This window comes from Leucoraja erinacea, chromosome 26 (assembly GCF_028641065.1).
Source record: "Leucoraja erinacea ecotype New England chromosome 26, Leri_hhj_1, whole genome shotgun sequence".
Classification (NCBI taxonomy): Eukaryota; Metazoa; Chordata; class Chondrichthyes; order Rajiformes; family Rajidae; genus Leucoraja; species Leucoraja erinaceus.
This window is the reverse complement of record NC_073402.1, coordinates 25,784,347-25,808,739: the sequence shown is the minus strand read 5'-3', so window position 1 is coordinate 25,808,739 and position 24,393 is coordinate 25,784,347. Positions and strand designations below refer to the sequence as shown.

Below are 24,393 nucleotides of genomic sequence, written 5' to 3'. Positions count from 1 at the left end.
ACCGGAATTGGAAAATTAGATTCTCAAGATTCCAGAAATGTCTTCCATGATCAAAGTTAGTTCTGAATGAGCAGTGAAATGAAAGTAAGGTTTACACTCATTCAAGTATCCTTCACCACTTCACACTGATCCCAAGCACTGAATATGTTTGATACAAAAGATGAAAGGTGACGGACCAGAAATGTTAATGCTAATTCTCGGTCTGTAGATGCTGTTTCAACAACAGAGCATTTCCAGCGATCATTTTATTTTCACCCTTAAATGCCACAACTCATTTACCCTAACTTGACTGTTTTCCTAACGTTCTGGTTTACTCACTGGACATGAGGTACACAAAAGGCTGTCTGCTTTCAATCTGAAGTTTCTCATATTTATTTGCGTATCTGTGGCATTAATAGAATTCTTCCACATCGGTAATGTCTCCTGATGTTTTACAGAAACTGTGTTGGAATAAACACAGAGAAATGTTGGAACCATTCAGAAGACCAGATGTAGAGAGAAATAGAGTTATGGCCCTGTCACACGGTACGAGTTTATTCCAAGAGCTCTCCCGAGTTAAAAAAAAAATCAAACTTGTGGTAAGCACGGAGAATGAACGTAGCAGGTATGTCGGAGCTTGGGGACGTCTCTTAGCGGCTCGTAACGCTAACGGCAGGCACTCGGGAAGACTTGCTAACGGCAGGTAAGCTCGGGAAGACTCGGGAAGATTTTTCAACATGTTGACGAGCGGCCATTACCGTAAATCTCCGAGTTCGAATCAGGGCAAACTCGGGAGAACTCTTGGAATGAACTCGTACCTTGGGACAGGGCCATTAATCTTTCAGGTTGATGACCTTTCATGTTACCAGCGTTGGATTTCACACAAAGGGTGGTGGGTGTATGGAACGAGCTGCCGGAGGAGGTAGTTGAGGCAGGTACTATCACGACGTGTATGAAGCAATTAGATAAGTACATGGATAGGACAGGTTTAGAGGGATGTGGGCCAAATGCAGGCAAATGGGATTAAGGTAGATGGGACATGTTGGTCGGTGTAGGCAAGATGGGCCAAAGGGTCTGTTTCCCACATTGCATCACTCTATGACTCTATGACCTGTGTTGCTCTGTATTGCTGTCAAATGTTATTACCTTATAAATACTTTATCAAATACTTTCTCAGATGTAGGGGATGTAGCTCAGTGGTAGAGCGCATGCTTCGCATGTATGAGGTCCCGGGTTCAATCCCCGGCATCTCCACAGGTTTTACTTAATGTCATGTCGGTCAAGGAAATACTCCAGGAAAAATACCATTCTGCTGTGTGTGGCAGATGCATTTAAAGGCTGCACAGTGGCACAGTGGTGCAGTGGTAGAGTTGCTGCCTTACAGCGAATACAGTACCAGAGGCCCGGGTTCAATCCCGACTACGGGTGCTGTCTGTACAGAGTTTGTACATTCTCCCAGTGACCTGCGTGGGTTTTCTTTGAGATCTTCGGTTTCCTCCCACACTCCAAAGACACACAGGTATGTAGGTTAATTGGCTTGGTAAATATAAAAATCGTCCCTCGTGGGTGTAGGATAGTGTTAATATGCGGGGATCGCAGGTCGGCGTGGGCCAAAGGGCCTGTTTCTGCACTGTATCTCTAAATAAAAAACTCAGGGAGTTCTGTGTCATATTCTGCGCACATATTCGGCAGGATCAATGCTACAGAAAAGCTGCAGAAAAGATTTATGTTGTAAGGAATTAAAGGCTTTTCGTATTTGAGGGCAGTTGTGAGGTTGAAGTGATTCTTTTCGTGCAGAGAACATTGATTTGATTGTGATAGATAGAAATGTTGGAGAAACTCAGCGGGTGAGACAGCATCTATGGAGCGAAGGAATAGGTGACCTATTTCCTTCGCTCCATAGATGCTGTCTCACCCGCTGAGTTTCTCCAGCATTTTTATCAACCTCCGATTTTTCCAGCATCTGCAGTTCCTTCTTAAAGATTTGATTGTGATGTTCAGATTCTTGACGGGTTTTAAACAGGGAGATTCCAGAGGATTAATAACTGGAGGAGAGAGGTTTAAAGTATTTGATTCGAATAAGGCGTGAGAAAACATTTGATTTGTGCTGCAAAGCTGTGATAAATTTCCAAAGAAATTGGATTGTATATTTGTACTAGGAAGATGTCAACATGAGTCAAAGCGTGATGGCTCCCCCAGAACTGCCATTTATGACGAGGTTGCTTCTTGTTTGGATTATTGGAAGAAGTTTGTGATAATAATGTAACATTTCACCCAGCAGCTACAGTTTTGTGTTTCTACATGCTGACTGCTCCACTGCAAAAACTCCTCAAGGTGTGCCTATATTGAGAGACCCTCTCCCTCTGCCTTCTGTTCTCCTGCTCTATAGTCTGAATAAGGGGCCCTCAACACCCCATCCCTTCTCCTGCACATCCCTCTTTCTCACCCCCCCTCCTTTGTCTCCCTTTCCCTGTGCCCGCCTGGACCCATTTACTGCGCCCCTCCCTCTCCCCTGCTGCTTTCCTCCGTAACTCCTCAAACCTGTCATCGGACACTCTGCTCTTATCTCTGGCATTTGGTCCAACCGTCTGCCTATCAACCCCCCACCCCCTTAACTATGTCACCTTTGTCCTACCTTGCTTTGTCCTGCCTCTCCCCCTTTCTAGCTTTCGTCTCATGGAGGTCCCACTCTCTCTGCAGCTGAACAAGCCTCGCTACTTCCCAGTACTGACAGAGGGTCTCCAACCTGAAACTTGATCTCCGGTTCTCTTCCCACAGATGCAGTCTGACCTTCTGAGAATTTCCAGCATTTTCTTGCATTTATTTGTTCAGTTTAGTTTTGAGATCCAGCATAGAAACAGGCCCTTCGGCCCATCGAGTCCGCACTGATCACCGAACCCAGCACTCTAAAACTATTCTACACACATTAGAGACAATTTACAAATTTACCAAGCCAATTGACGTGCACTTTGGAGTGTGGAGGGAAACCGGAGCACCAGGAGAAAATCCACGCAGGTCACGGGGAGAATGTACAAACTGCGTACAGACAGCACCTGTATTCAGGTTCAAACCCGGGTCTCTGGCGCTGTAATTACTGCTACGCCACTGTGCCACCCTTCATTATTTTAATTTTCCTGAAACCACAGTTTGTTTTATTTTCATTTAATTTAGGCATTCATGCAAAATCATGAGAGCTGTTATGGTTGGTTAAAAAAATTGATTAAAAACAAGTTTGTGAGGTGTGAAAGACAGATGGATGAGTGTGATCTTGTGTAATACAAATATTACCTTCATGGTGAGAATGGCAGTATTCCAAATAACTGGTTCCCAGTTGGTTAATCAGCGACATATCAGGAGGTGTTTAGCCAAAGTGATTCAAAGATGCGAATGAAATCTACTAATTAAATGCCCTTTGGATATATTTGCAGCAATTAAGAAATCAATTTTAATTCAAAGATAATTGATGGGAAATTTACTGATCTAATCAATGAATTTAACCTAAAATTTGAGTAGGTGGGAATTGCACAGCACCTCATATTTTGCTTGGGCAGCTTGCAACTGTAGAGGAAAAAATTAAAATCTTCATTTACCTAATTTTGACCGGAACTAAACAAAGTAACGAAAGGGTGTGCGGAGGTGGCAATTGGCATCTCTCGTTGACCAGGCGCAGAAGAAGATCACGGGAATTTGGCAAAATAAGTTTCAGGCGCGCTATCCCTTCTAGAATTGATATTGTACCTGATTTACTCATGTCTGGGAATGCGACAGAGATAAGGAAGAGATAAATCTGTTTCTTTTGGAAAGTTACTGAATGTTGGATCCAGGGCCGTCTTAACCACATTATAGGCCCCCGGGCAAAGCAGTCCACTGGGGCCCCTCCACTTCCAGTTTCTTTATGCCGAATCAAACTTGCCGTCATGCACTTGCGATGTTCTTCTCCGTTTTCATGTTCTGCAATAACATTCTACAATACATATATTAGCATGGGGCCATGGGCAACTGCCCAGCGTGCCCATGCATTAAGACAGCCCAGGCTGGTTCACAATAGTTAACTCTGGAATGATTAAAAACACAACAGTTATTCTGGTTCGACCCCCCCACCGCTAGTCATGTAGAAACGTTGCTGTAAATGGGGGCTTATGATTGCCTTGAAGAGGGGGTGGTGGTGCGGTCTGCTTGAATGATAAGATAGAATAATGTCAAGATGCCCTTGCATTATGTTTGACTTGTATTAACCATCTGTTGTCGAATAAGATTGTCATTTGTGGTTATAAATTTGCTGGTTCCCATTATTTGCATGTTGGCTTGTCCATTTCCTATTAATTTAGTTGAGAATGCTATTTCACTTCAAGAGTGATTAGAGTGGAGAAGGCAGATATTCTCACGACATTTGAGAAGTGGCAAAATGAACACTCGTATCATCAAAGTACAGAATACCTGGGACCAAGTGTTGTAACTTTGATAAATATGGATATTGGATATCTATCGTGGGCTGAAGGACCTTTTACTGTGCTGTTGGACAATGACTATTATTCACTAATGCCCAATGATCCATTAATGTTTTAATGTGAGTCCTTGTTCCGCCACATCTTGTTTTGTGGTCATTAATTCACTGGGCCCCATTATTTCATCCATTTATTTACTTGTTGGCATGCCCGTTTCCCATGAATTTATTAACTGCAACCTGGTCCATTAATTCCCTTGTTTGCTGCAAAATGTTTCACTGTCCAGGGTAGAATTTTTACTGCAGTTGCTTGCATTTGATTTCCTGAGACATTTGTGGAACACCTTGCAATCTCCTCCGATTTTCCGCTGAAGTTGTAAAATTGGCTTGAAGAAGCACTGCCAAGATTTCTACCCTTCTGCCATTACTAAGGAAGGTCATTAATATTAACATACCTGACCAAAAAACTGGTTGATCATTAGCTCTGAAAGAACAAAAAGTTGCTAGATCAGGCAAAGCCATCTGATTGTGTGATTGACTTTGCGAAAAGTCAAAAGATTTTAAAGATATATTGTTGTCGTATAGAAAGCTGTGCAAGATGTTGGTGAGGCCGCATTTCATTTGTACAAGTGTATTATGTTCAGCTTTTGTCATATATCCTGCTGTAGGAAGGGTATATGTCATTAAGCTGGATGGAGTGCAGAGAAGATTTACACGGATGTTAACAAGACTCGAGAGCCTGAGCTATTGGAAGAGATTGGGCAAGCTTAGAATTTATTCGTAGGAGCACAGGAGGCCAAGGGATGATCCTATAGAGTAACCTGTATAAAGTCATAAGGGATATTCCCTCCCACACTCTAAAGACGTACAGGTTTGTTGGTTAATTGGCTTGGTATAAATGTAAATTAGTAATAATGTATGTAGGATAGTGTTAATGTGTGGGGATCGCTGGTCATTGCGGATTCGGTGGGTCGAAGGGCCTGTTTCCGCGCTGAATCTGAATCAAACTAAACTAACCTGGATTCATACAAATTACTACCTCAGGAAAATAACCTCCATGCTTCAATGCTCGATCAGTTCTAATTAATTTGTCAGGCTGGATTTGTAATCGTAATTGTAAGGGAAATGTATCCAATAGTAAATGTAATACAGGTACGACCAAATTCAATGACAAGTACAAACCAATTGTAATTACTAAGATCAGCAAGGCTAACTTGTTCTTTGGCAAGGGACGAGGCGGACACAGATGAGAGCAAACTGTTGAAAATTGTTGCAGAATAACACCAGAGATGAGGAATAGGATGTGTTAAAGTATAATTCTGATGAATATGGAGCCAGTATTTACCCCTCAGGTCGACAGATCTATTTGGTATTGGCAGATGTGGTAAAAGATAACATGAAACGAAAAAGAAAGATCACCTTTTATCTCCATTTTTAACTAAAAGGCAATAAAATAAACACGTTGTTTTGCCGGCCAATTGCTCCCAGTAGCTGTTGAGAGATTAATATTTAATTCCCCGAGACCTCTTGCTTCCCCTAGTTCAATACACCTTATGTTTGGTGAACTCCCCATGGCAACGCCACTGTAGCAATGCAAATGCGAAAAATTACTTTCCCAGTATCCAGTATCAGTGATCAAATCTTAGCGTGTTTTATGCAGATATCAAACTGAAATTGCTGGGCAATTGGTTATGAAAATGATAAGTGTGTCGGATTTAAAGTTTGCGTAGGAAGGAACTGCAGATGCTGGTTTATACACAGATGCTGGTTTATGATCGACACAAAATGCTGGAAGAACTCAACGGGTCAGGCAGCTTATCTCTGGAGAAAAGGTATATGTGACGTTTCGGATCGGAAAGTCGGAAAGACAAAGGGTTCCGACCCGAAATGTCACCTTTTCCAGAAATGCTGCCTGACCCAGTTGAGTTACTCCAGCACTTTGTGTCTTTTCTTGGCTGTGGATTTTTAGTGAGTCAAAGAGGCTGTTTTTTTAACGTGTAGAAAGGAACCAGTTGGAAGAAGGGCCCCAAACCCAAAACATCACCCATCCCTTTTCTCCAGAGGTGCTGCCTGACCCGCTGAATTACTGCAGCACATTGTATCTTTTCTTGGCTGCTCACTTTTAGAGTGATAGAGCCAATTCTTACCTTTTTTGTGTCTTTGGATCTTTGAATTGAAAAACTATTCCCTTGCCAGTGAGAACTTTGCAGCAGCTTCTGTTTGAAACATACCATGATAACATTTATTGCTCTTTAGAAATATAATGCCATCACATTCATTGAGAATCCATGGATTGGTATCAGTTCTTCTACACTGCTCAATAGCTATCCAGTTGTATAATAATTTCTCTTGCCCAATTGCACATTCCCCAAATGTATTACCCCAATCTTTCCTGGATTAAATTCTCATTTTCTGATTTTTCGGCCCGAGTGACCAGATTATCTAAATCTTGCTCAACAAGCGAAGCACAAAGTGTCGGAGGAACTCAGCGGGTCAGGCAGCATCCGTGGAGGGGCTGGGCAGGTGGTGTTTTGGATACAGAGCCTTCTTCCGATGAAGAGTCCCGACCTGAAACGCCGCCTGTCCAATCTCTCCACAGCTGCAGCTTGACCCGCTGAGTTCCTCCAGCACTCTGTGTTTTGCTCAAGATACCAGCACCTGCAGTTCCTTGTGCCTGCATCTATACCTCCCTGCAGTCTAAAGCTTTCTCCCTCATATCTAAGGTTTGTATCATCTGCAGGGGTGGAAGATTGCAACCTTCATGTGGTCCGCCCTGTTTCGACTAATGCAATCAACTAGACGTGCACAAACAGAAGATCAAATAGAACAAGTTGTCCTACAACTTTAAGCTGTGCATGCCACACGAAAGAAGAAGAAGATCATCTGCAGACCTCGGCATTCCCCAATCTAAATAATATATTCCAAGCAGAGGATGGCATACTGAGTCTACTGAAACTTCATTGATAACACAATCTGTCACAAAAACAAAAACATACATCAGCCATTCATCTTTGCTTCCTGCCACAGAGCCAATTTTGGAATCAATTTGTCATTCTCCCCTTGGGTCCCATGGGGTTTTACTGTTATGTCCAGCCTGTGATAAAAAAAACATTTGTTCCTCTGATTTCTTGCAGTACACGCTCAAAAAATGAGTGGCCATCTCTTCTCACAGCTGCGATTGTTTCTTTAATCGACATTGTCACCTGCCTTTCCTTCAAGCCCCTATATTTCATTGGAAACCCTCTCACCCACGCACGGTAAGCTGCCAGTCCTGCCCCTCTCTAAGCCACTGTTCCACGACGTGTCAGTCGTGGCCCCGTCCGTTTTATTCCACGTTCCTAGTTGTTAGGCATATGCCATCAGACACAGCAAGAATCCTTTCTTGGCAAGGGGGTGGCTCGGTGGAGCAGCGGTAGAGTTGCGGCCTTGCAGAGCCAGAGACCAGGGTTCGATCCTGACTACGGGTTCTGTCTGTGTAGAGTTTGCACGTTCTCCCCGTGACCGCGTGGGTTTTCACTATGTGCTCCAGTTTCCTCCCACTCTCCAAAGACGTGCAGGTTTGTAGGTTAATTGGCCTCTGTACAAATTGTAAATTGTTCCTAGTGTGGAGGGTAGTGTGAGTGTACAGGGTGATCACTGGTCGACACAGACTCAGTGGGTCAAAGGGCCGGTTTCTGTGCTGTATCTTTAAATAGAAAAACGAATAGCCCTGTCCCACTGTACGAGTTAATTCCAAGAGTTCTCCCGAGTTTGCCCTGATTCGAACTCGGAGATTTACGGTAATGGCCACTCATCGGTACTCGGGGCTCTCGTGGACATTTTTCATCATGTTGAAAATTCTTCACGAGTCTTCCCGTGCTTACCTGCCGTTAGCGAGTCTTCCTGAGTACCTGCAGTTAGCGTTACGAGCCGCTAAGAGACGTCCCCGAGCTCCGACGTACCCGCTACGTTCATTCTCCGCACTTGTCACGAGTTTGAATTTTTGTAGACTCGGGAGAGCTTTTGGAATGAACTCGCACCGTGGGACAGAGGTTTAAAGGATTTAAACCTTTATTTTCTGTACCTTTCAGACACCCTCACTAATTTTCTCCATTCCACTTACAGTCGGCTCTCCCCCTTCTTGAACGTTTTCCCCTGCCTCCGTTCCTATGGCTGGACTATGCATGACGTGTGCACTGAGTCATTGGGGAGAGTGGAATGAACCGTATGCACGTGTTTTCACAGTCATTTGTGGCACTTTTTGGTTAATTATGTTGCTGACACTATGTGCAGTTGGATAAGAACCTACACAGTAGAGTATTTTGTTAGTCCTTGCTGTCTTCTCCCCTTCCTCAGCCCCCCTGCTGTCTCCTCCCATCCCCCAGCCTTCTGGCTACTCCTCCTTTTCCCTTTCTTGTCCCCACCCACCCCCGCCCCCGATCAGTCTGAAGAAGGGTTTCGGCCCGAAACGTTGCCTATTTCCTTCGCTCCATAGATGCTGCTGCACCCGCTGAGTTTCTCCAGCTTTTTTGTGTAACCTAAGAACCTAAGAACCTACACATCCCATCAGGCAAGAGGTACAGGTGTTTGAAAATGCATCTCTCCAGATTCAGGGACAGTTTCTTCCCAGCTGTTATCAGGCAACTGAACTGTCCTCGCACCAACTAGGGAGCGGGTCCCTACCTTCCATCTCAACCTGATTGAAGACATTTAAGCTATCATTAATGAGACTTTATTGGACATTATCTGTATCCTGGATACACTGCGGTTGGTTTGATTGTAATCACGCTCGCCTTTTCGCTGACTGGATAGCATGCGACAAAAAGTTATTCATTGTATCTCGGTACACGCAACAATAATAAACTAAATGAAACTAAACTAAACACATCCATTAAAAATTGCTCCACAAACATGGACCTTGCATGACGTGGAAAGAACGGGTCTCTTGTAAAGAGGTAAAAAAAAAACAGCTTTGAGTGAAGCAAGATGTGTCAGCAGAATACAACAGCAAGATCAGGCACTTACAGTCAGAGAGTCATAGAGTGATACAGTGCGGAAACAGGCCCTTCGGCCCAACTCGCCACCCATGTCCCAGCTATCCTAGTCCCACTTGCCTGCGCTTGGCCCATATCATTCCAAACCTGTCCTATCCATGTACCTGTCCAAGCGTTTCTTAAATGATGGGATAGTCCCAGCCTCAACTACCTCCTCTGGCAGCTTGTTCCAAACACCCACCGCTCTGTGTGGAAAAAGTTACTCTCGGATTCCTATTAAAATCTTTTCCTCTTCACCTTGAACCTATGTCCTCTGGTCCTTGATTCCCCTACTCTGGGTAAAAGACTGTGCATCTACCTGATCAATTCCTCTCATGATTTTGTATACCTCTATAAGATCTCCCCTCATCCTCCTACGCTCCATGGAATAGAGACCCAGCATACTCAACCTCTCCCTATAGCTCACACCTTCTAGTCCTGGCAACATCCTTGTAAATCTTTTCTGAACCCTTTCAAGAATTGCTCCATTGCACGCTTCAACACTTGCTCCATTGCTGAGCAGAGCAGAGTAATAACTGACTCTGAGTGAGTACCATGAGAGAAGGCTGGCCAAACTCCACCTTAGAAGGAGACCCAACAGATGTGAGAAGTTTTGGTTGCGAACAGCCACAATTCATGCAGGGATATGTAATACAGATGTGGTGTGACTAGTGGGATGACTTTAGGTGTTTAGATGGATTGGCCTGGGAGAGCTCTTGACTATTTATTTTGGGATTAGTTTGAGGAAGCATTGTGGTTTAATGAATTAGATAGTGCTGCCGTTGGTAACATTGGAAAACTTCATCCATTCTGGTGCCACGTCATCAGTCTTGGTGGGAATAGCATCAGTAGATGAACAAAATGGCTGCTCAGACTTGAGATGGTTACAATGCCAGTCTTGTGAGGGATGGTGCCTGAATCTTTCAATTTACACGTATTTCATCCTTAATTTTTTGTTAAGAGCAATTGAGCAAATAACAAGAATTGAAAACTGAGGTTAATGCCGGAAGTGTGCCAACACAAAAGTAATTTCGACACAGGAATTCAAAATAAGTTCTTGTGAGATCTGAAATAGATTCAGAAACAAATTATTGTTTAAGAAGGAACTGCAGATGCTGGAAAATCAAAGGTAGACAGAAACTCAGCGGGTACAGCAGCATCAATGGAGCGAAGGAAATAGGCAACGTTTCGGGCCGAAACCCTTCTTCAGACTTCTTCAGAAACAAATTATATGTTTGCAAATCTAACGCCACAAAAGGAAAAGAATGTTTTGTTTAATGCAAAGTTAAAGGGTAATATTAACAGAAAAAAATCATTAATTGTGGAGAATTGCAAATTTGGAACAAGGAGTCAGGAACCAGAGGAGACTGTAGTTAAATATGTCATCTCATTTTCTTGGTCCTGCAACCTAGATTATCTATGTGGAAGATAGATAGTTTAGCTGATGAATTGGAGCTTCTCAGCACATAGAATCTCACATTTGACCTTGTGTGTAAAATTGTGAGCACTGTGGAAATGGCTCACAGGAAAGCTAAAGAATTTCATTCAGTACAAGGTACAAATACAATGGCAGTTTACAAGCAGAGAGCAATCGTGAAATTATAGTTGAAAAGCTGCACCTAATACGTGGATGAGAATATTATCTATTCAATCAAACTGATGCCACAAAAGGTAACAAAGAACATTTTCGAATGTTGAAGTGTTTGAACAGCTATACAAATATAATATGGATCTCAAAAGATCAAATGTGCATTCAAGAGAATATTCAAGAGCATTGTGAATTATGAGAGAATTAGTGTCATAGACAATAGACAATAGGTGCAGGAATAGGCCATTTGGCCCTTCGAGCCAGCACCGCCATTCAATGTGATCATGGCTGATCATCCCCAATCAGTACCCCGTTCCTGCGTTCTCCCCATATCCCCTGACTTTAAGAGCCCTATCTAGCTCTCTCTTGAAAGTATCCAGAGAACCAGTCATACTGTGTTGAAACAGGCCCTTCAGTCCAACTTGCCCATGCTGACCAAGATGCCCCATCTACACTAGTCCCACCTGCCTGTGTTTTGCCATATTCATTTAAACCTCTCCTATCCATGTACCTGCCCAAATGTCTTTTAAATGTTGTGTAAGTACCTGCCTTCTTCTTTCCTGTCCATTTTCCATGTTACAAATGTTGACATCGCTGTCATCGTCCGTCCTGAAAAGGACGCGAGCTTCTGGCGACAATCAGTGGGAGCCATCACTTGTTGCAATCGATGATGGTGGTGGCAGAATTGGCTCGGGATACTTCCAGTCTCCAGCCCCGCTACGTGGATGTTTCTGCTATGGGGCCAGTACCTGCCACAATTACCTCCTCTGGCAGCTCATTCCATATACTCACCACCCTCTGTGTTACAAGGTTGCCTCTCAGGTGCCTATTAAATATTTTCCCCCTCACCTTAAAAAAAGCCATCTCCCACCTTCCACGGAAACTAATGCCCCTGTCCCACTTAGGAAACCTGAACGGAAACCTCTGGAGACTTTGCGCCCCACCCAAGGTTTCCGTGCGGTTCCCGGAGGTTTTTGTCAGTCTCCCTACCTGCTTCCACTACCTGCAACCTCCGGCAACCACCTGCAACCTCACGGGAACCGCACGGAAAACCTTGGGGGGGGGGGGGGCGCAAAGTCTCCAGAGGTTTCCGTTCAGGTTTCCTAAGTGGGACAGGGGCATAAGTCGTCACAGTGCGGCACGATGGCACAGCGGTAGAGTGGTGGAAGGAAACCGTGGCAGCTGGAGTAAACTCATGCAGTCACAGGGAGAACGTACAGACTCCGTACAGACAGCACCCATAGTCAGAATCAAACCGGGGTCTCTGGCGCTGTAAGGCAGCAACTCTACCGCTGCGCCACCGTGCCACCCCTATGTTCACCTCACCTATCCACATTCTCCAGAGAGGCTGCTGGACCTATTGAGCTACTCCAGTACTTTGTGTCCTTTTGTGTAAATCAGCACCTGCAGTTCCTTGTTTCTAATCTCAGCACGGGCTAGACTTGTATCAGTCTGAGTTTTAAAGAGTCCGAGATGACTTCAATGCAGAGAGCCAAGCGAACATTTCCCAAACTGTGGAAATTGTGTTCAGTTTTAAACTCTGATGCTGACGGCATTAATGGAATTAAAATGTAATTGACTGTATTTCTGGAGAAGGACAGTAAAAGGTTTTTTGCTTTAGGCCTTTAGAAAACAGCCTACAATTCTGGATTTGCAGAGGAAATTAGAAATAGATCAAAATGGAAAATGTGGTTCTGCTGTAGAGCTGCGATCTTTTGTTGGGATGGTGTTGTTAACTTTGCTTCTCACTCACAGATGTAGGGGATGTAGCTCAGTGGTAGAGCGCATGCTTCGCATGTATGAGGTCCCGGGTTCAATCCCCGGCATCTCCACAGGTTTTACTTAAGGCCAAGGAAATACTGCAAGGAAAATACCATTCTGGTGTGACAGGCGGGCGGCACAGTGGTAGAGATGCTGCCTTACAGCGCCAATAGACCCGGGTTCAATCCTGACTGCTGTCTTTACAGAGTTTGTACGTTCTCCCTGTGTGTTATCGTGTGGGTTTTCTCCGGGTGCTCCAGTTTCCACCCACATTCCAAAGGCGTGCAGGTTTGTAGGTTAATTAGCTTCTGTAATTTGTTCGTGGTGCGTTGGGTAGAACTAGTGTGCACGGGTGATCGTTGGTCAGCACGGACTCTGTGGGCCGAAGGGCCTGCTTCCATGCTGTATCTCTAAACTAAACTAAAACTAAGATACTGGCCAGCCTTCTAATCATTTTTTATTTAGCATTCAGATTTTGAGCCTTAGCTATGCATTGCTTTTAATTTCAGTAATTATTAGTTTCATGTATGTTACTATATTATATGTGTGCATGAGCTCCTTTGTCAGAATCGTACAGAGCCCTAGTGAGGACCACACCTGGAGTATTGTGTGCAGTTTTGGTCTCCTAATTTGAGGAAGGAGATTCTTGCTATTGAGGGAGTGCAGCGTAGGTTTAAAAGGTTAATTCCCGGGATGGCGGGGTTGTCGTATGCTGAGAGAATGGAGCAGCTGGGCTTGTACACTCTGGAGTTTAGAAGGATGAGAAGGGATCTCATTGAAACATATAAGATTGTTAAGGGTTTGGATACGCTAGAGGCAGGAAACATGATCCCGATGTTGGGGGAGTCCAGAACCCGGGGCCACAGTTTAAGAATAAGAGGTAAGCCATTTAGAACGGAGATGAGGAAAAACTTTTTCACCCAGAGAGTTGTGAGTCTGTGAAATTCTCTGCCTCGGAGGGATATTTGATCAATGATCCACACATGCATGGAGTTCGGTGAATGTACAATTCTCTACTCCCTCCCTGCCCAACAGGAGCAGTGAGAAGAAGGCATCACCTGGATGGTGGGGGTCGATGATAGATGCTCTATTCTCCAGGCCTCATGTAGATGCCATTGATGGTGATGACTATTGAGCCTGTGATGGACCGGGCTGAGCCCACCACTTTTGACACCCTCTTGCATTCCCGTGCATTGGGATTGGTTTACCGGGCCATGATGCACCCAGTTGGGATACTTTCAACTGTGCATTTAAAGTGGAGATTTTCAGATTCTGGTGAGCCGCGCACGTCCGTCGAACAACCGCGCCGCCGATGACCAGAACGACGTCTGAAGACAGGAGACTGCTGTGAAGAACAATCCGGACCCGGCATAGAGAGACTGTGAGGGACGGTGGGAGAACAAAGGGAGACCCTGTGTGGGGTGGGGGGGAACTCTAGTTTAGAATCCTCGGCCCAGAGGATAAGTCTGTGTGTTTGTTTGTTTGTTAATTTGTTTCGGTGAAGACGCTGTGCCCACGGAAGCCAGCCGACAGTCGCTTGCCTTTCTCTTTTTGTTTCCACTTTTAATTTCGAGTCTTTGTGTACCTTGTGTGTTGTGACTGTCGGCAGAACAATTTCCCTCCGGGGATGAAAGAGGTTTATGCATTTATTGCATTCTTGCTTAGTTTAGTTTAGTCTAAAGATAGAGCGCAGAAACAGGGCCTTCAGCCCACCGAGTACGTGCCGACCTGCAATCCCGTCAAATGAACGCCATCTTCCACACACTAGTGACAATTTACAGTTTAACAAAGCCAATTATGGGCCTGTCCCACTTACGCAACTTTTTCAGCGACTGCTGGCTCCCGTTATAGGTCGCCGAAAATTTTCAAATCCAGCGACGACCAGAAAGACACAACGACTCTTTGGGCGACTGAGCAGACTACTCACAACCATACAGGCGACACCCTGGCGACATGTCGTGGAGTGAAGCCTGTATGGTCCTGAGTAGTCGCCCAAAGTATCGAGCCTTGTTCGGGTCGCCGCTGGATTTTCAACATGTGAAATTTTTCAGCAACCTGCAACGACCTATGACTGGCAGTCGCCGAAAAAGTGGCGTAAGTGGGACAGGCCCAATAGCCTACAAACCTGTACGTCTTTGGAATGTGGGAGGAAACCGGAGCACCCGGAGAAAACCCATGCAAGTCATGGGGAGAAAGTACAAACTCTGTACAGACAGCACCAGTAGTCGGGATCGAACCCTGGTCTCTGGAGCTGTAAGGCAGCAACTCTACCCCTGAGCTACCCTGTGTAAGGGTGTCAGAAATTTTGGGGTGAAGGCAGGAGAATGGGGTTAGGAGGGAGAGATAGATCAGCCACGATTGAATGGTGGAGTAGACTCAATTGGTTCGAATGGCCTAATTCTGCTCCTATGACTTATCAATCTGTGGATATTGGTTAGAGTATTCGGTGAAATGACAAATCTCTTTAAAATGCTCAGAAATATAAAGGCACTGATGCACCTTCTTCATGTTGGGTGTCAGGGGTTAAGGGGCAAAGGCAGGAGAATGGGGTTGAGAGGGAAAGATAGATCGGCCACGATGGAATGGTGGAATGGATTTGATTGTCCGAATAGCCTAATCCTGCTCTTAGAACTTATGCACGTGATTATATCTATCTGCTGGACACAGGGCAGGTCATTGAGCCTGTCTGGGGTGGGAGATTGTAACCTTCACGTGGTCCGTCATGTTTCGACGAATGCAATCAACCTGGCGTGCACAATCAAATAAGATCAAATAGAACAAGTTGTCCGACAACTTTAGGATTTGCACGCCGTACGCAAGAAGAAGAAGTTCCTGTCTGTTACATTTCTGTTGCAAATGCAGTAAACACTGCTGTAATGTTAGCCTTTATTTTCCCAACCTGGCTTTGATTTATGCTTTGGATTTTCAGCATTTTCGCTTTCATTTGTGCCCCTTATCTCCCATCCAGAGCAATGAGACATCAAATATTTTAAAAAGAAAGCAAACTCCCACTCTGCCTCCTTCACTGAGTTTCTGGAGAACACAAAAACACTTGGAATAGAGATCTCCGTTGAGAACGTTTTTGTGTACGGAGCCAAGTCCACTGTTTTCATAAGAAATGGAAAGAAAACATGGGGAGTTATTTGAGGAGGTGCTGTTTCTCCTTCATTTTGAATGCTTAGAAAATAAATGGGTTCTGGATGTCAACTCTTTAAAAAAAAGAATTCCCTCAGATTTAGGGCAGCCCAGTGTCACAGCAGTAGAACTACTGCCTCACAGTGCCAGTGTCCCAGGTTCGATCTTGACTACGGACGCTGTCCGTACGGAGTTTGCACGTTCTCCCTGTAATTGTGTGGGTTTTCTCCAAGTGCTCTGGTTTCCTCCCACATCCCAAAGACGTGCAGGTTCGCAGGTTAATTGGCTTCTGTAAAATTACCCCTTGTGTGTAGGACATGGATCTAGTGCAGAGGTGATAAATGGTCGGCATGGTCTTGGTGGGGCGAAGGGCCTGTTTCAGTACTGTATCCCTTAGCTCATCTCTTAGCTCATACCACGATGTCTTCACACAAATTGTGGCCGACTTAATAACTACCAGGGCACCACCTATCACTCACATGAGTAAAAAGCAATCTTTGCGGATATTTTTAAGGCAGAGATAGATAGCTAGCTAGATAGATTCTTGATTACTGCTGGTGTCAGGGGTTGTGGGGAGAAGGCAGGAGAATGGGGTTAGGAGGAAAAGATAGATCAGCCAGATTGAATAGCAGAGTAGACTTTATGGGCCGAATGGCCTAATTCTGCTTCTATCACATGAACAATAGCAACCATGTTCAACAATTTTGAGGATGTAACCTTCATGTTGCAATTTTTATAATAACCATCATATTTTCATAAAAACATTTGCTCGTTAAAGATGATATGTATGTATTAGCACCTTTGATTATAGAGATCGCAATTCGGTTGCCAGGGTTACAGTTTGGAACATTTCCAGGTAGTAACTAAAAGTCTTCTATTTCCAAATGGAATGATATGTGGCCTTCATTGTACAAGTTGTACATCTTGATCTTGATAGTCCTTGACAAATACAGGTGTCAGGGGTTATGGGGAGAAGGCAGGAGAATGGGATTAGGAGGGAGAGATAGATCAGCCATGCTGGACTGGCGGAGTAGACTTGATGGGCCGAATGGCCTAATTCTGCTCCTATCACTTATAAACATGAAGTTCTCCGCAGTAACATGTGCTAGTATCAAACAGACGTCATGCATATTTAACCCTTCGATCAAGCGTATGTCTACTCAATAGAACCAGTTTCCAGTTAAAATAAAAATCCACATGTCACACACCAATTCAATAGTACGGTGGCTCCAGAGGCCCGGTTTCAATCCTGACGTCAGGTGTTGTCTGTGTGGAGTTTGCACGTTCTCCCTGTGACTGTGTGGGCTTCCTTTGGGTACTCACTGGAGTACCCTCATCCAAAAGACGCGTGGGTTTGTAGGTCAATTGTCCACTGTAAATGACCCCGTGTGTATGGGGAGTGGATGAGAAAGTGGGATAACAAAGAGCTAGTGTGAACAGGTGATCGATGGTCAGCATGGACTTGGTAGGCCGAAGGGCCTGTTTCCATGCGATGTTTCTAAACTAAATAACAAAAGTATTCTCATCCAAAGCAAATTATTGACCTGTTTGAATGTTAGTGTAACAAACAAAGTGTGCAAGGGTCCTGTTATGACACACACACGACAGGTCTATTGTTATATCTATGCCTTGGTGTTGTAGAGCAGTTGTCATAATGAAACACGTTTGCCCTTTTGTCAAGAATGAGTAGTTTGGGGTGTTGGTGGGGAATGGGGCCTGGAATCAGTGGCGGACTGGCCAGGGTGTCAGCTTGCCCGATGGCAAGTGGGCCCCTGATGAAGTGGGCCCCCTTTGTCTCCTGGCAACCAATATTTTTAGACCCAGTCCGCTACCTTCTCCCTGTGACCGCGTGGGTTTTCTCTATGTGCTCCGGTTTGCTCCCACATTCCAAAGACGCGCATGTTTATAGGTTAATTGGCTTCTGTAAATTGTCCCCAGAGTGTAGGATTGAACTTGTGCATGGGCGATCGTGGATGGCGTGTACTCGGTGTGCTGAAGGACCTGATTCCACGCTGTATCTCTAAAACGTATCTGTAAAACTTAAATCTTGATGTTCAACAGCTGCTGTCAGTAACAGAGAAAGTAAACTGCTGGATTGCTATGAAAACCTAAATGCTTCACTAATACACTACAGGGAAGGCAATCTCCTGTCTTTACTTCCCTTTACTCTATGTGTGACTCCAGTCCAATGCCAATTCTTGATTGCTCTTTGAAGTGAAGTAGTGAATCACGCAATCTACCAGCAAAAAGGCAATGAATTTTGGCCTTGTCACTGATGCCCACATTCTGAGTGCAGATTCTTACAAAATGAATGGCTGGGAAAATGATCGGCCCATTAAGCTGCATTATCATCATGGGTGGTTGGAAAAGTAAAGTTTAATGTGGCTTTTGGCTTTTAAAATTGAGCACTTATCTGCATGATCCCAACAAATGCATTCTGCAGCTTCATAGTTGATAGCCTGGGAATAAAGGGATAATGGCAGTCAGTAAACCTTTCACCACATTACATGCAGATACAGAGTGGAGTTCACTGTACAAAATGCTTGTAAAATGAAACACTTGCAGATAGGTATTTAAACTCTAGCTGTCTTCATTATTTATTGGTTTGTAGGGAGAGCACTTACTTCAGTGCAGCTTTTTGCAAATAGAGAGCAAATGGCTCTCTTTCTCTCTCTTTCTCTCTCTCTTTCTCTCTCTCTTTCTCTCTCTCTTTCTCTCTCTCTTTCTCTCTCTCTCTCTCTCTTTCTCTCTCTCTCTTTCTCAATCCCGTCTTCCCTCTCTCTCGTGTTTCCCCTCTCTCTTGTCTACATTTCTTCAGTTACAGTCACTGTGGCTCCACATTCTGAATCTAGTTCCTGTAACTTCAATGGAACTGAATTTCAGCAGCAAAATAGAACGTGCCATCACTGTTGGACTGCACAGTTAGCACCTGGACAGAAGATGAATCACTGTTATCTCTCACTCTCTCTTTCTCTCTCTCATTCTGGGATTCCTGGCTTGATACCTTTGGCTAGCTCATTGTTTCAATGAAGCTTTCATTTGGCTCATTTTTAATTGTTCAAGGCTGTATTATTATAGCGCAAGCTAATCTGTGCAAATGCATCTAATTGGGTATTCTTTATTTGGGTTTTTAATTCATGTATTGTGTTTTAAAAAACTATATAATTTATGATGCTTTTATGTGATATACTAAGATTTTATTTGTACTTTATGATATTTTTTAATATGAAATGCATTTTTATGTAATTTGTAATATTATTATTATTATTTACTAGGGTAGAAATTTATAATCAATTAAAATGACAATAGAGGATGTTGATATTGGAACTGGTTTATCCACTGGAATTACTTTAAAATGGAGAACACTCATTCTAATGGTAGATTTTAACTGGTCGGGCTTAGGCATATTCTGTGTTGTGGTGGAAATCATATCCTGCCGCTCTCCTAAAGTGAAGCCCATTCTGTATATAATCAGCAGAGTTGTGGTATAGTGGTTTTCTTACAAAACAATTAGCCCAACTGGATTTGTAACAAAGTGCCTTGAAATCCACTTCACCGCAGTAGTTGGGAGCGAGGAAGTCAGTTAATTCAATTCAGTGACCACGAAGGCTATTGGATTTTAAAAACAGAAAAATTCTCACAGAGCAATTGACACACTTTCATCACACTCAGCAAAATCAATAACCCCACTCTCACCATCGACGGCACCACTGTCTCCCATCTCCCCAGGCCCGCAACCTTGGCGTGATCTTTGATTCCACCCTCTCCCTTGAGCCTCACATCCGCCATGTCATGAAAACCTCCTTCTTTCATCTCCGCAACATCGCCAAACTCAGACCCTCTCTCACACCTCCCGCTGCTGAAAGACTCATCCATGCCTTCACCTCCTCCCGACTGGACTACTGCAACTCACTTCTCCTTGGCATCAGCTCCATCTACATCAACCGACTCCACCTGGTCCAGAACACAGCCGCCCGACTCATCACCCACACCAAACATCAACCGTCCTCCAACTGGTCCAGAACGCAACTCCGACTCTCAACCCCCCCCCCCCCCCCCCCCCCCCCCCCCCCCCCCCCCCCCCCCCCCCCCCCCCCCCCCCCCCCCCCCCCCCCCCCCCCCCCCCCCCCCCCCCCCACCCAAATTCGTCACACCCGCTCACTCCAGTCCTCAAACAACTGCACTGGCTTCCCATCTCCCACCGGATCAACTACACAATCCTGATCCTCACCTACGAAGCCCTCCACCATCTGGCCCCCCCATATCTCCCTGACCTCCTCTCCCCCTCTCCCCCTACCAACCCTCACGGTCCCTCAGATCCACATCAGCCAACCTCCCCTCCTCCACCACCCTCCACCTGGTCCCCCCCCCCCCCCCCCCCCCAAGCCCCCCCCTCACCCCCCCCCCCCCCCCCCCCCCCCCCCCCCCCCCTCCCCCACCCCCCCCCCCCCCCCCCCAGTTTTGGGGACAGAGCCTTCCCCCGGACTCTGGAACCCCCCCCCCCCCCCCCCCCCCAACTGAATCCCTCAATTCCGTGTCTCCCTCCATCCACATCCTCCCAGTGGGGACAGAGCCTTCTCCCGCCTCAAACCCATCCGCTCGTGTTCACCATCTTCCAGTCCCGCCTCAAGACCCATCTCTTCACCTCTGCCTATCCTTAGCCCCACGTCCCCCTCCCTTTTCATCTGTGCATTAATTGCCTCATATTGTGTTTTGTATTGAATTCTGTATTTACTTTGTGTACTAGTCATGTCTCTACTATTTATTTCATTCCCCTTACATGTTTTTCCTCTACCTGCAAAATTTTTGTAAGGTGTCCTTGAGACTCTTGAAAGGCGCCCATAAATAAAATTTATTATTATTATTATTATTATTATTCTCTCTCCCTCACTTAGCACTTTAAAAATTTAGTTTTGGGATACAAAGCGGAAACAGGTCTTTCGGCCCATCGAGCCCGTGCCGGCCAGTGATCCTCACACACTAACACTATCCTGCACACACTAAGGACAATTTCCAATTCTACCAAGCCAATCAATCTAAGATAGACACAAAATGCTGGAGTAACTCAGCCGGACAGGCAGCATTGCTGGAGAGAAGGAATGGGTGATGTTCCAGGTCAAGACCCTCCTTCAGTTCCCACACAACCTACAAACCTGCACGTCTTTGGAGTGTGGGAGGAAACCGGAGCACCCGGAGAAAACCCAGGCAGATCACGGGGAGAACATCCAAACTCCGTCCAGACAGCACCCGTAGCCAGGATCGAAATCGAGTCTCTGGTGCGTTAAGGCAGCAACTCTCCCGCTGCTAGTCGGTCTCCCTTGATCACCATCCTATCTCATATTCCTTGTGTTTAACCCGAATTCTGCAACGTATTACCTGCTTTCTGACATTTCTTATGTCCGTCAAAGAGTCATCAATCTCAAATGTTGGCAATGGTTTTTTCTTTCTACAGATGAAAGAGGTGACAGTGATGTGTGATGGACTCTGAATGGAAGACGCACTAGGCTGGACAAGACCAAGTACTCTTTGATCACGATTGCTGGGAGGTGAGTGGATGAGTCCATTAAGGAATGTTGGCTGCTGATGCAGTTGATGGGGCGAGACGTTTGGGAAAGTGTTTGCTGACCTTCAGATGAATGAGATGATTGGGTTTTTTGAGACACTGCATCGTACCCTCTGTACTTGATGCCTGACAGTGATTGCCACAGCTACATCCTCTCACTCCCTTTACAAATTGTGTCTGGAGAATCTCCGAGATCTCCATGGACGTTCACCATACCTCCTCCTCCTCTTCACTAGCATCTGATCATCATGGGTTCTGCTCTTCCCCATGTTGTGGCCACGTCTTCCACCTCTCTAACCCACCCTCTGATCCCGCACTTCAAGAGGAATGTTCTGGACATCCGCAAACATACTGGTGTATCCTTGAACCTTTGCCATGTTAATGGGATTATAAATTGAAAGGTACTGACGAGAGGTATCCTGAATTGAAGGGGTGTTCTGAACCAATGGGTATGGATGCCTTGTGTCCCACTTTTTTTCGGCGACTGCTGGCACCCGTCATAGTTACAGCAGGTCTCCGAAAATTTTCAACATGTTGAAAATCCAATGGCGACCAAAACAAGGTACGACTCTTTGGGCGACTACTCACGACCATACAGGCTTCACCCCGCGACATGCCGCCTGTATGGTCGTGAGCAATCTCCTAGTCACCTATAGAGTCGTAGCGTCTTTCTGGACACCGCTGAATTTTCAACACGTTGAAAATTTTCGGCAACCTAAGACGGGTGCCGGCAGTCGCCGAAAAAGTCGCGTAAGTGGGACAGGCCCATTACTGATAGAGTGATAGACAGGGAGAGTTTAAAAACTTCTGGGTAAAAGACTTCATTTCACACTTCACAGCACCTGCAGAAGTTGATACCATGTTATTTCTCATGGCCTTATTTAATAAGGCAAAGCTTTGATTTTAAATATCTGTGAAGGGTCGGTGTTAAAGAATGAATAATCTTCCTGTAAACGTTGGACTTGCAATGCCTTTCATTATGTCAGGCTAATGTCCCAGTTTTTGACATCAAGTAGAATCGAAATATCTCCATTGGCAACTTTTTGACCATAATAATATGAAACTCTTGCATGGTAATCGAGTTTCACTGTGCCTTAATCGGTACATGAGACAATAAACCTTGTCCTTGAAACCTTGAATAAGTGGAATCTGTGGAAAATTGGAATTTGAATGCTCCACTGAAAACGTATGCATCAGTAGTTCAGCTCAGTCAGTAAAGGATCATTTAATGTTAATGATCTTTGAAACCCCTCGCGTCCAGCAAAGGAAACCTTGCTGAGCTCAAAAAGAAGGCGCACTGCCACTAGTATTAATCATACTACCTGCAGTATTAATTATATCACTGACAGTACTAATTATATTACCAACTGCGTTAATTATATTGAGTTGGTGCAGAGAAAATGGTTTGATAATAGTGTTCCGGTTTCCTCCCACATTCCAAAGATGGACTCGATGGGCCTAAGGGTCTGGTTCCCACTGTATCTCTAAAACTACAAACTAAAACTAGAAAACCAAAAGAACATTATGCAACTTAAATGAAAGCTTGGGGTCTTGTGACCCATCTCTCCAAGAAGGTTAGATGCAAACATTTGTCCAACTGCTCTTACCTAAAGTGTATTGTTCAATCAAAGCTCAATGGGCAATTTGGTTGGGTCTTTATGGAGTAGTGATAAATATCTAGTGGCGCAATGCTAGAGTTGCTGCCGTACAGCACCAGAGACCCAGGTTCGATCCTGACTGCGGGTGCAGTCTATATGAAGTTTGTACTGAAGATAGACACAAAATGCTGGAGTAACTCAGCGGGTCAGACAGCATCTTCGGAGAACAAAAATTGGCGAGGACCCTTCTTCAAATTGGTTCCTTTCTACACATTAAAAACTGTCTCTTAGACCCACTAAAAGTTAACAGCCAAGAAAAGACACAAAGTGCTGGAGTAACTCAGCGGGTCAGGCAGCATCCCTGGAGAACACAGATAGGTGCCGTTTCGGGTTGGGACCCTAGGTGATGTTTTGGGTCGATACCATTCTACAGACACTTCTTCTTGAGTCTCCAGCTCCTTCGGTTTCCTCCCACACTCCAAAGACGTACAGGTTTGTAGGTTGATTGGCTTCAGTAAAATTGTAAATTGTCCCTAGTGTGTGTAGGATAGGGCCAGTGTAGGGATCGCTGGTCGGCGTGAACTCGGTTTCCGCGCTGTGTCTCTAAACTAAACTAAACCTTGAGAAAAGGGATAGGATAAATACTTAAAGGGGTGAAAATGAGGGAAATAAAGAAGAAGGGTGCAGGACCAATTATAAATGTCCAGATGGGCAAAATAATCTCCTGCTGCATTGTGCACCTTAATCGAAATGTTCAAAGACAATTAAAAATAAATTGGAGGACAATATTGGATGTCCCTTATAGCATTACTCACAGGTGTGACCAGAAGCGTGGACTTTTATTCCAGGACCATTCATTTCATAAAACTGGGCTGTTGTAAATGAGCCTCGGGGATTAACATAAATCTGGAGCAACAGGTGCTTTTGCAGATCCAGTGCCAAAAATAAGGAGAGAAAATATGGAGGGTCTGACTCTGGGGAAATCTAAATGATGATGATGGCAGGAGAAGAAAATATAATGAAGACATTTGTCGATTCTATCAGGGTGCCCAATGTGTTTTTGTTATATTTAAGAGGGAGTTAGATATGGCCCTTGTGGCTAAAGGGATCAGGGGGTATGGAGAGAAGGCAGGTACAGGATACTGAGTTGGATGATCAGCCATGATCATATTGAATGGCGGTGCAGGCTCGAAGGGCCGAATGGCCTACTCCTGCACCTATTGTCTATGTTTCTATGTTGAAAGTGTAGTTTCTGCAGTCCGAAACATAGCAGCCATTTTTATACACAGTAAGTTTCCATAACAAGCAACACA

At 44.8% G+C, this 24,393-nt stretch overlaps 2 non-coding genes across 2 annotated transcripts; both read left to right on the top strand.

Moving 5' to 3' along the window:
• Positions 1-1,161: 1,161 nt before the first annotated feature.
• On the top strand, positions 1,162-1,233 carry trnaa-cgc (transfer RNA alanine (anticodon CGC)). The gene has a single exon. It is a non-coding gene; the product is annotated as a tRNA-Ala (tRNA).
• An 11,550-nt stretch (positions 1,234-12,783) lies between these two features.
• Positions 12,784-12,855, top strand: trnaa-cgc (transfer RNA alanine (anticodon CGC)). The gene has a single exon. It is a non-coding gene; the product is annotated as a tRNA-Ala (tRNA).
• The last annotated feature ends 11,538 nt before the right edge of the window (positions 12,856-24,393 follow it).